Here is a 12,582-nt window from a genome sequence, read left to right as displayed (position 1 = left end):
ATTGTGTAAAGTGTTAATATGTAGTAAAAACCTAAGAAAATCTCTCGTTTCTATCATTTACTATCGAATCGACATAACGCCTGATCATCACATTGGTCGCTTTCTCTCTAAAACGGTTACATTTTTTTTCTGCAAGCCCTTGTCGCATGCTGCGGTATGCGGAGTCACTACAAGCAGCACAGTAGAACACAGAAGAAGCATCCACGTTGATGCAATCGGCCAGTAAGAAGAGCTACATTTCATGTTTGAGCTATCGGTTATTGAATTATTGGCTGGTTTGGTGCATTGGACGTGACCGAGGACCTTAAGATTATGCATGAACCGATGACTGGCAGCCACGTAACTCGAGAAAATGTGAAAAGTGTTAATATGTAGTAAAAACCTAAGAAAATCTCCCGTTTCCGTCAGTTACTATCGGATCGACATAACGCCAGGTCGTCACATTGGTCGCTTTTCTCTATGAAACGGTTACATTTATCGTCTGCAAGCCATTGTCTTGTGCGGCGGCATGCGGAGACACACAAGCAGCACTGTAGAACACTGAATAAGCATCTAAGTTGATGCAGTCGGCCAGTAAGAAGAGCTACATTTCAAGTTTTAGTTATCGATTATTGAATTATTGGCTGGTTTGGTGCCTTGGACAAGACCAAAGAATTAAGGATTTTGCATGACCCAAGGACTGGCAGCCACGTAACACGAGAAAATGTGATAAGTGTTAATATGTAGTAAAAACGTAAAAAAATCTCCCATTTCCGTCATTTACTGTCGAATCGACTTAACGCCAGATCGTCACATTGGTCGCTATTCTCTCTGAAACTGTAACAATTATCGTCTGCAAGCCCTTGTCGCATGCTGCGGTATGCGGAGACACTACAAGCATCACAGTAGAACACAGAAGAAGCATCTAAGTTGATGCAATCGGCCAGTAAGACGAGCAACAATTCAATTTTACTTATCGATTATTGAATAATTGACCGGTTTGTTGCCGTGGACATGACCGAGGACCTTAAGATTTTGCATTAGCCCGAGGAGTGGCAGCCACGTAAACGAGAAAATGCAAAAAGTGTAGATTTGTAGTAAAAACCTAAGAAAATCACCCGTTTCCGTCATCGACATAACACCGGATCGTAACCTTGTTCGCTTTTCACTATGAAAATGTTACATTTTTCGTCTGCAAGCCCTTGTCGCGTGCTGCTGTATGCGGTGACACTTCTAGCACCAGACTACAACACAGAAAAAGCATCTACGTTGATGCAATCGGCCATTAAGAACGTCTACATTTCATGTTTTAGTTATCGATTATTGAATGATTGGCTGGTCTGGTGCCTTGGACAAGGCCGAGGACCTTAAGATTTTGCATTAACCGAGGACTGGCAGGCACGTAACACGAGAAAATGTGGAAAGTGTTAATATGAAGTAATAACCTAAGAAAATCTCCCCTTTCCGTCATTTACTATCGAATCGACATAACGCCAGGTCGTCACATTGGTCGCTTTTCTCTCTGAAACGGTTACATTTATCATCTGCAAGTCCTTGTCGCGTGCTGCGGTATGCGGAGACACTACAATCAGCACAGTAGAACACAGAAGAAGCATCTAAGTTGATGCAATCGGCCAGTAAGAAGAGCTAAATTTTATGTTTCAGTTATTGATTATTAAATTATTGGCTGGTTTGGTGCCTTGGACATGACCGAGGAAATTAAGATTTTGCATTAACCGAGGACTGGCAGGCACGTAACACGAGAAAATGTGAAAAGTGTTAATATGTAGTAATAACCTAAAAAAATCTCCCGTTTCCGTCGTTTACTATCGAATCGACATAACGCCAGATAGCCACAGTGGTTGCTTTTCTCTCTGAAACGGTTTTATTTATCGTCTGCAAGCCCTTGTCGCGTGCTGCGGTATGCGGATACACTACAATCAGCACAATAGAACACAAAAGAAGCATCTAAGATGATGCAATCGGCCAGTAACAAGAGCTACATTTCAAGATTTAGTTATCGATTATTGAATTATTGGCTGGTTTGGTGCCTTGGACATGCCCGAGGACCTTAAGATGTTGCATGAACCAAGATTTGGCAGCCACGTAACACGAGAAAATGTGAAACGTGTTAATATGTAGTAAAAACTAAAGATAATCTACCGTTTCCGTCATCGACATAACGCCAGATCGTCACATTGGTCGCTTTTCTCTCTGAAACTGTTACATTTATCGTGTGCAAGCCCTTTTCGCGTGCTGCGATATGCTGAGACACTACAAGCAACACAGTAGAACACAGAAGAAGCATCTAAGTTGATGCAATCGGCCAGTAAGAAGAGCTACATTTCAAGTTTTAGTTATCGATTATTGAATTATTGGCTGGTTTGTTGCCTTGGACATGACCGAGGACCTTAAGATTTTGCATGAACCGAGGACTGGAAGCCACGTAACACGAGAAATTGTGAAAACTGTTAATATGTAGTAAAAACCTAAGAAAATCTCTCGTTTCTATCATTTACTATCGAATCGACATAACGCCTGATCATCACATTGGTCGCTTTCTCTCTAAAACGGTTACATTTTTTTTCTGCAAGCCCTTGTCGCATGCTGCGGTATGCGGAGACACTACAAGCAGCAGAGTAGAACACAGAAGAAGCATCCACGTTGATGCAATCGGCCAGTAAGAAGAGCTACATTTCAAGTTTGAGCTATCGGTTATTGAATTATTGGCTGGTTTGGTGCATTGGACGTGACCGAGGACCTTAAGATTATGCATGAACCGAGGACTGGCAGCCACGTAACTCGAGAAAATGTGAAAAGTGTTAATATGTAGTAAAAACCTAAGAAAATCTCCCGTTTCCGTCAGTTACTATCGGATCGACATAACGCCAGGTCGTCAGATTGGTCGCTTTTCTCTATGAAACGGTTACATTTATCGTCTGCAAGCCATTGTCTTGTGCAGCGGCATGCGGAGACACACAAGCAGCACTGTAGAACACTGAATAAGCATCTAAGTTGATGCAGTCGGCCAATAAGAAGAGCTACATTTCAAGTTTTAGTTATCGATTATTGAATTATTGGCTGGTTTGGTGCCTTGGACAAGACCGAGGACTTAAGGATTTTGCATGACCCAAGGACTGGCAGCCACGTAACACGAGAAAATGTGATAAGTGTTAATATGTAGTAAAAACGTAAAAAAATCTCCCATTTCCGTCATTTACTGTCGAATCGACTTAACGCCAGATCGTCACATTGGTCGCTATTCTCTCTGAAACTGCAACAATTATCGTCTGCAAGCCCTTGTCGCATGCTGCGGTATGCGGAGACACTACAAGCATCACAGTAGAACACAGAAGAAGCATCTAAGTTGATGCAATCGGCCAGTAAGACGAGCTACAATTCAATTTTAGTTATCGATTATTGAATAATTGACCGGTTTGTTGCCGTGGACATGACCGAGGACCATAAGATTTTGCATTAGCCCGAGGAGTGGCAGCCACGTAAACGAGAAAATGCAAAAAGTGTAGATTTGTAGTAAAAACCTAAGAAAATCACCCGTTTCCGTCATCGACATAACACCGGATCGTAACCTTGTTCGCTTTTCACTATGAAAATGTTACATTTTTCGTCTGCAAGCCCTTGTCGCGTGCTGCGGTATGCGGTGACACTACTAGCACCAGAGTACAACACAGAAAAAGCATCTACGTTGATGCAATCGGCCATTAAGAACGTCTACATTTCATGTTTTAGTTATCGATTATTGAATGATTGGCTGGTCTGGTGCCTTGGACAAGGCCGAGGACCTTAAGATTTTGCATTAACCGAGGATTGGCAGGCACGTAACACGAGAAAATGTGGAAAGTGTTAATATGAAGTAATAACCTAAGAAAATCTCCCCTTTCCGTCATTTACTATCGAATCGACATAACGCCAGGTCGTCACATTGGTCGCTTTTCTCTCTGAAACGGTTACATTTATCATCTGCAAGTCCTTGTCGCGTGCTGCGGTATGCGGAGACACTACAATCAGCACAGTAGAACACAGAAGAAGCATCTAAGTTGATGCAATCGGCCAGTAAGAAGAGCTAAATTTTATGTTTCAGTTATTGATTATTAAATTATTGGCTGGTTTGGTGCCTTGGACATGACCGAGGAAATTAAGATTTTGCATTAACCGAGGACTGGCAGGCACGTAACACGAGAAAATGTGAAAAGTGTTAATATGTAGTAATAACCTAAAAAAATCTCCCGTTTCCGTCGTTTACTATCGAATCGACATAACGCCAGATAGCCACAGTGGTTGCTTTTCTCTCTGAAACGGTTTTATTTATCGTCTGCAAGCCCTTGTCGCGTGCTGCGGTATGCGGATACACTACAATCAGCACAATAGAACACAAAAGAAGCATCTAATTTGATGCAATCGGCCAGTAACAAGAGCTACATTTCAAGATTTAGTTATCGATTATTGAATTATTGGCTGGTTTGGTGCCTTGGACATGACCGAGGAGATTAAGATTTTGCATGAATCGAGGACTGGAAGCCACGTAACACGAGAAAATGTGAAAAGTGTTAATATGTAGTAAAAACCTAACAAATTCTCTCGTTTCCATCATTTACTATCGAATCGACATAACGCCAGGTCGTCACATTGGCCGCTTTTCTCTCTGAAACGGTTACATTTATCTTCTGCAAGTCCTTGTCGCATGCTGCGGTATGTGGAGACACTACAAGCAGCACAGTAGAATACAGAAGCACCATCTAAGTTGATGCAATCAGCCAGTAAGAAGAGCTACATTTCAAGTTTTAGTTATCGATTATTGAATTATTGGCTGGTTTGGTGTATTAGACATGCCCGAGGACCTTAAGATTTTGCATGAAGCAAGTATTCGCAGCCACGTAACACGAGAAAATGTGAAACGTGTTAATATGTAGTAAAAACTATAGATAATCTACCGTTTCCGTCATCGACATAACGCCTGATCGTCACATTGGTCGCTTTTCCCTCTGAAATCGTTATATTTATCGTCTGCAAGCTCTTGTCGCGTGCTGAGGTACGCGGAAACATTACAAACAGCACAGTAGAACACAGTAGAAGCATCTAAGTTGATGCAATCGGCCAGTAAGAAGAGCTAAATTTTATGTTTCAGTTATTGATTATTAAATTATTGGCTGGTTTGGTGCCTTGGATATGACCGAGGACATTCAAATTTTGCATAAACCGAGGTCTGGCAGCCACGTAACACGATAAAATGTGAAAAGTGTAAATATATAGTAAAAACCTAAGATAATCTCCAGTTCCCGTCATTTAGTATTGTATCGACATAACACCGGATCGTCACATTTGTAGCTTTTCTCTCTGAAATGGTTATATTTATCGTCTGCAAGCCCATGTCGCGTGCTTCGGTGTGCGGAGACACGACAAACAGAACAGTGGAACACAGAAGAAGCATCAAGGTAGATCCAATTGGCCAGTAAGAAGAGCTAAATTTTATGTTTCAGTTATCGATTATTAAATTATTGGCTATTTTGGTGCCTTGGACATGACCGAGGACTTTAAGATTTTGCATTAACCGAGGACTGGCAGGCACGTAACACGAGAAAATGTGAAAAGTGTTAATATGTAGTAATAACCTAAAAAAATCTCCCGTTTCCGTCATTTACTATCGAATCGACATAACGCCAGATAGCCACAGTGGTTGCTTTTCTCTCTGAAACGGTTTTATTTATCGTCTGCAAGCCCTTGTCGCGTGTTTGCGGTATGCGGATACACTACAAGCAGCGCAATAGAACACAAAAGAAGCACATAACTTGATGCAATCGGCCAGTAAGAAGAGCTACATTTCAAGATTTAGTTATGGATTATTGAATTATTGGCTGGTTTGGTGCCTTGGACATGACCGAGGACATTAAGATTTTGCATGATTCGAGGAGGACGAAGCCACGTAACACGAGAAAATGTGAAAAGTGTTAATATGTAGTAAAAACCTAACAAATTCTCTCGTTTCCAACATTTACTATCGAATCGACATAACGCCAGGTCGTCACATTGGTCGCTTTTCTCTCTGAAACGGTTACATTTATCATCTGCAAGTCCTTGTCGCATGCTGCGGTATGTGGAGACACTACAAGCAGCACAGTAGAATACAGAAGAACCATCTAAGTTGATGCAATCACCCAGTAAGGAGAGCTACATTTCAAGTTTTAGTTACCGATTATTGAATTATTGGCTGGTTTAGTGTGTTGGACATGCCCGAGGACCTTAAGATTTTGCATGAACCAAGGATTGGCAGCCACGTAACACGATAAAATGTGAAAAGTGAAAATATATATAGTAAAAACCTAAGATAATCTCCAGTTCCCGTCATTTAGTATTGTATCGACATAACACCAGAACGTCACATTTGTAGCTTTTCTCTCTGAAACGGTTATATTTATCGTCTGCAAGCCCTTGTCGCGTGCTGCGGTATGCGGAGACACTACAAGCAGCACAGAAGAACATAGAAGAAGCATGTAAGTTGATGCAATGGGCCAGTAAGAAGAGCTACATTTCAAGCTTTAGATTTCGATTAATGAATTATTGGCCGTTTTCTAGCCTTGGACATGACCGAGGACCTTTAAGATTTTGCATGAACCGAGGACTGGCAGCCACGTAACACGATAAAATGTGAAAAAAGTTAATATGTAGTAAAAACCTAAGAAAATCTCCCGTGTCCGTCATTTACTATCAAATCGACATAACGCCAGATCGTCACATTGGTCGCTTATCTCTCTGAAACGGTTACAATTGTCGTCTGCAAACCCTTGTCGCGTGCTGCGGTATATGGAGACACTACAAGCAGCACAGTAGAACACAGAAGAAGCATTTAAGTTGATGCAATCCGCCAGGACGAAGAGCTACATTTCAAGTTTTAGTTATCGATTGTTGAATGATTGGCTGGTTTGGTGCCTTGCACATGACCGAGGACCTTAAGATTTTGCATTAACCGAGGACTGGCAGGCACGTAACACGAGAAAATGTGAAAAGTGTTGATATGTAGTAATAACCTAAGAAAATCTCCCCTTTCCGTCATTTACTATCGAATCGACATAACGCCAGGTCGTCACATTGGTCGCTTTTCTCTCTGAAACGGTTACATTTATCATCTGCAAGTTCTTGTCGCATGCTGCGGTATGTGGAGACACTACAAGCAGCACAGTAGAATACAGAAGAACCATCTAAGTGAATGCAATCAGCCAGTAAGAAGAGCTACATTTCGAGTTTTAGTTATCGATTATTGAATAATTGCCTGGTTTGGTGCCTTGGACATGACCGAGGACCTTAAGATTTTGCATTAATCGAGGACTGGCAGTCAAGTAACACGAGAAAAAGTGAAAAGTGTTAATATGTAGGAAAAACCTAACAAAATCTCTCGTTTCCAACATTTACTATCGAATCGACATAACGCTTGATCGTCACATTGGTCACTTTTCTCTCTGAAACGGATACATTTATCGTCTGCAAGCCCTAGTCGCATGCTGCGGTATGCGGAGACGCTGCAAGCCGCACAGTAGAACACAGAAGAAGCATCTAAGTTGATGCAATCGGCCAGTAAGGAAAGCTACATTTCAAGTTTTAGCTATCGGTTATTGAATTATTGGCTGGTTTGGTGCATTGGACGTGACCGAGGACCTTAAGATTATGCATGAACCGAGGACTGGCAGCCACGTAACTCGAGAAAATGTGAAAAGTGTTAATATGTAGTAAAAACCTAAGAAAATCTCCCGTTTCCGTCAGTTACTATCGGATCGACATAACGCCAGGTCGTCAGATTGGTCGCTTTTCTCTATGAAACGGTTACATTTATCGTCTGCAAGCCATTGTCTTGTGCAGCGGCATGCGGTGACACACAAGCAGCACTGTAGAACACTGAATAAGCATCTAAGTTGATGCAGTCGGCCAGTAAGAAGAGCTACATTTCAAGTTTTAGTTATCGATTATTGAATTATTGGCTGGTTTGGTGCCTTGGACAAGACCGAGGACTTAAGGATTTTGCATGACCCAAGGACTGGCAGCCACGTAACACGAGAAAATGTGATAAGTGTTAATATGTAGTAAAAACGTAAAAAAATCTCCCATTTCCGTCATTTACTGTCGAATCGACTTAACGCCAGATCGTCACATTGGTCGCTATTCTCTCTGAAACTGCAACAATTATCGTCTGCAAGCCCTTGTCGCATGCTGCGGTATGCGGAGACACTACAAGCATCACAGTAGAACACAGAAGAAGCATCTAAGTTGATGCAATCGGCCAGTAAGACGAGCTACAATTCAATTTTAGTTATCGATTATTGAATAATTGACCGGTTTGTTGCCGTGGACATGACCGAGGACCTTAAGATTTTGCATTAGCCCGAGGAGTGGCAGCCACGTAAACGAGAAAATGCAAAAAGTGTAGATTTGTAGTAAAAACCTAAGAAAATCACCCGTTTCCGTCATCGACATAACACCGGATCGTAACCTTGTTCGCTTTTCACTATGAAAATGTTACATTTTTCGTCTGCAAGCCCTTGTCGCGTGCTGCGGTATGCGGTGACACTACTAGCACCAGAGTACAACACAGAAAAAGCATCTACGTTGATGCAATCGGCCATTAAGAACGTCTACATTTCATGTTTTAGTTATCGATTATTGAATGATTGGCTGGTCTGGTGCCTTGGACAAGGCCGAGGACCTTAAGATTTTGCATTAACCGAGGATTGGCAGGCACGTAACACGAGAAAATGTGGAAAGTGTTAATATGAAGTAATAACCTAAGAAAATCTCCCCTTTCCGTCATTTACTATCGAATCGACATAACGCCAGGTCGTCACATTGGTCGCTTTTCTCTCTGAAACGGTTACATTTATCATCTGCAAGTCCTTGTCGCGTGCTGCGGTATGCGGAGACACTACAATCAGCACAGTAGAACACAGAAGAAGCATCTAAGTTGATGCAATCGGCCAGTAAGAAGAGCTAAATTTTATGTTTCAGTTATTGATTATTAAATTATTGGCTGGTTTGGTGCCTTGGACATGACCGAGGAAATTAAGATTTTGCATTAACCGAGGACTGGCAGGCACGTAACACGAGAAAATGTGAAAAGTGTTAATATGTAGTAATAACCTAAAAAAATCTCCCGTTTCCGTCGTTTACTATCGAATCGACATAACGCCAGATAGCCACAGTGGTTGCTTTTCTCTCTGAAACGGTTTTATTTATCGTCTGCAAGCCCTTGTCGCGTGCTGCGGTATGCGGATACACTACAATCAGCACAATAGAACACAAAAGAAGCATCTAATTTGATGCAATCGGCCAGTAACAAGAGCTACATTTCAAGATTTAGTTATCGATTATTGAATTATTGGCTGGTTTGGTGCCTTGGACATGACCGAGGAGATTAAGATTTTGCATGAATCGAGGACTGGAAGCCACGTAACACGAGAAAATGTGAAAAGTGTTAATATGTAGTAAAAACCTAACAAATTCTCTCGTTTCCATCATTTACTATCGAATCGACATAACGCCAGGTCGTCACATTGGCCGCTTTTCTCTCTGAAACGGTTACATTTATCTTCTGCAAGTCCTTGTCGCATGCTGCGGTATGTGGAGACACTACAAGCAGCACAGTAGAATACAGAAGCACCATCTAAGTTGATGCAATCAGCCAGTAAGAAGAGCTACATTTCAAGTTTTAGTTATCGATTATTGAATTATTGGCTGGTTTGGTGTATTAGACATGCCCGAGGACCTTAAGATTTTGCATGAAGCAAGTATTGGCAGCCACGTAACACGAGAAAATGTGAAACGTGTTAATATGTAGTAAAAACTATAGATAATCTACCGTTTCCGTCATCGGCATAACGCCTGATCGTCACATTGGTCGCTTTTCCCTCTGAAATCGTTATATTTATCGTCTGCAAGCTCTTGTCGCGTGCTGAGGTACGCGGAAACATTACAAACAGCACAGTAGAACACAGTAGAAGCATCTAAGTTGATGCAATCGGCCAGTAAGAAGAGCTAAATTTTATGTTTCAGTTATTGATTATTAAATTATTGGCTGGTTTGGTGCCTTGGATATGACCGAGGACATTCAAATTTTGCATAAACCGAGGTCTGGCAGCCACGTAACACGATAAAATGTGAAAAGTGTAAATATATAGTAACAACCTAAGATAATCTCCAGTTCCCGTCATTTAGTATTGTATCGACATAACACCGGATCGTCACATTTGTAGCTTTTCTCTCTGAAATGGTTATATTTATCGTCTGCAAGCCCATGTCGCGTGCTTCGGTGTGCGGAGACACGACAAACAGAACAGTGGAACACAGAAGAAGCATCAAGGTAGATCCAATTGGCCAGTAAGAAGAGCTAAATTTTATGTTTCAGTTATCGATTATTAAATTATTGGCTATTTTGGTGCCTTGGACATGACCGAGGACTTTAAGATTTTGCATTAACCGAGGACTGGCAGGCACGTAACACGAGAAAATGTGAAAAGTGTTAATATGTAGTAATAACCTAAAAAAATCTCCCGTTTCCGTCATTTACTATCGAATCGACATAACGCCAGATAGCCACAGTGGTTGCTTTTCTCTCTGAAACGGTTTTATTTATCGTCTGCAAGCCCTTGTCGCGTGCTGCGGTATGCGGATACACTACAAGCAGCGCAATAGAACACAAAAGAAGCACATAACTTGATGCAATCGGCCAGTAAGAAGAGCTACATTTCAAGATTTAGTTATGGATTATTGAATTATTGGCTGGTTTGGTGCCTTGGACATGACCGAGGACATTAAGATTTTGCATGATTCGAGGAGGACGAAGCCACGTAACACGAGAAAATGTGAAAAGTGTTAATATGTAGTAAAAACCTAACAAATTCTCTCGTTTCCAACATTTACTATCGAATCGACATAACGCCAGGTCGTCACATTGGTCGCTTTTCTCTCTGAAACGGTTACATTTATCATCTGCAAGTCCTTGTCGCATGCTGCGGTATGTGGAGACACTACAAGCAGCACAGTAGAATACAGAAGAACCATCTAAGTTGATGCAATCACCCAGTAAGGAGAGCTACATTTCAAGTTTTAGTTACCGATTATTGAATTATTGGCTGGTTTAGTGTGTTGGACATGCCCGAGGACCTTAAGATTTTGCATGAACCAAGGATTGGCAGCCACGTAACACGATAAAATGTGAAAAGTGAAAATATATATAGTAAAAACCTAAGATAATCTCCAGTTCCCGTCATTTAGTATTGTATCGACATAACACCAGAACGTCACATTTGTAGCTTTTCTCTCTGAAACGGTTATATTTATCGTCTGCAAGCCCTTGTCGCGTGCTGCGGTATGCGGAGACACTACAAGCAGCACAGAAGAACATAGAAGAAGCATGTAAGTTGATGCAATGGGCCAGTAAGAAGAGCTACATTTCAAGCTTTAGATTTCGATTAATGAATTATTGGCCGTTTTCTAGCCTTGGACATGACCGAGGACCTTTAAGATTTTGCATGAACCGAGGACTGGCAGCCACGTAACACGATAAAATGTGAAAAAAGTTAATATGTAGTAAAAACCTAAGAAAATCTCCCGTGTCCGTCATTTACTATCAAATCGACATAACGCCAGATCGTCACATTGGTCGCTTATCTCTCTGAAACGGTTACAATTGTCGTCTGCAAACCCTTGTCGCGTGCTGCGGTATATGGAGACACTACAAGCAGCACAGTAGAACACAGAAGAAGCATTTAAGTTGATGCAATCCGCCAGGACGAAGAGCTACATTTCAAGTTTTAGTTATCGATTGTTGAATGATTGGCTGGTTTGGTGCCTTGCACATGACCGAGGACCTTAAGATTTTGCATTAACCGAGGACTGGCAGGCACGTAACACGAGAAAATGTGAAAAGTGTTGATATGTAGTAATAACCTAAGAAAATCTCCCCTTTCCGTCATTTACTATCGAATCGACATAACGCCAGGTCGTCACATTGGTCGCTTTTCTCTCTGAAACGGTTACATTTATCATCTGCAAGTTCTTGTCGCATGCTGCGGTATGTGGAGACACTACAAGCAGCACAGTAGAATACAGAAGAACCATCTAAGTGAATGCAATCAGCCAGTAAGAAGAGCTACATTTCGAGTTTTAGTTATCGATTATTGAATAATTGCCTGGTTTGGTGCCTTGGACACGACCGAGGACCTTAAGATTTTGCATTAATCGAGGACTGGCAGTCAAGTAACACGAGAAAAAGTGAAAAGTGTTAATATGTAGGAAAAACCTAACAAAATCTCTCGTTTCCAACATTTACTATCGAATCGACATAACGCTTGATCGTCACATTGGTCACTTTTCTCTCTGAAACGGATACATTTATCGTCTGCAAGCCCTAGTCGCATGCTGCGGTATGCGGAGACGCTGCAAGCCGCACAGTAGAACACAGAAGAAGCATCTAAGTTGATGCAATCGGCCAGTAAGGAAAGCTACATTTCAAGTTTTAGCTATCGATTATTGAATTATTGGCTGGTCTGGTGCCTTGGACATGACCAAGGACCTTAAGATTATGCATGAACCGAGGACTGG

The sequence above is a fragment of the Schistocerca serialis genome, chromosome 3 (genome assembly GCF_023864345.2).
Source record: "Schistocerca serialis cubense isolate TAMUIC-IGC-003099 chromosome 3, iqSchSeri2.2, whole genome shotgun sequence".
NCBI classification, from domain to species: Eukaryota; Metazoa; Arthropoda; class Insecta; order Orthoptera; family Acrididae; genus Schistocerca; species Schistocerca serialis.
This window is presented reverse-complemented; position numbering follows the sequence as displayed.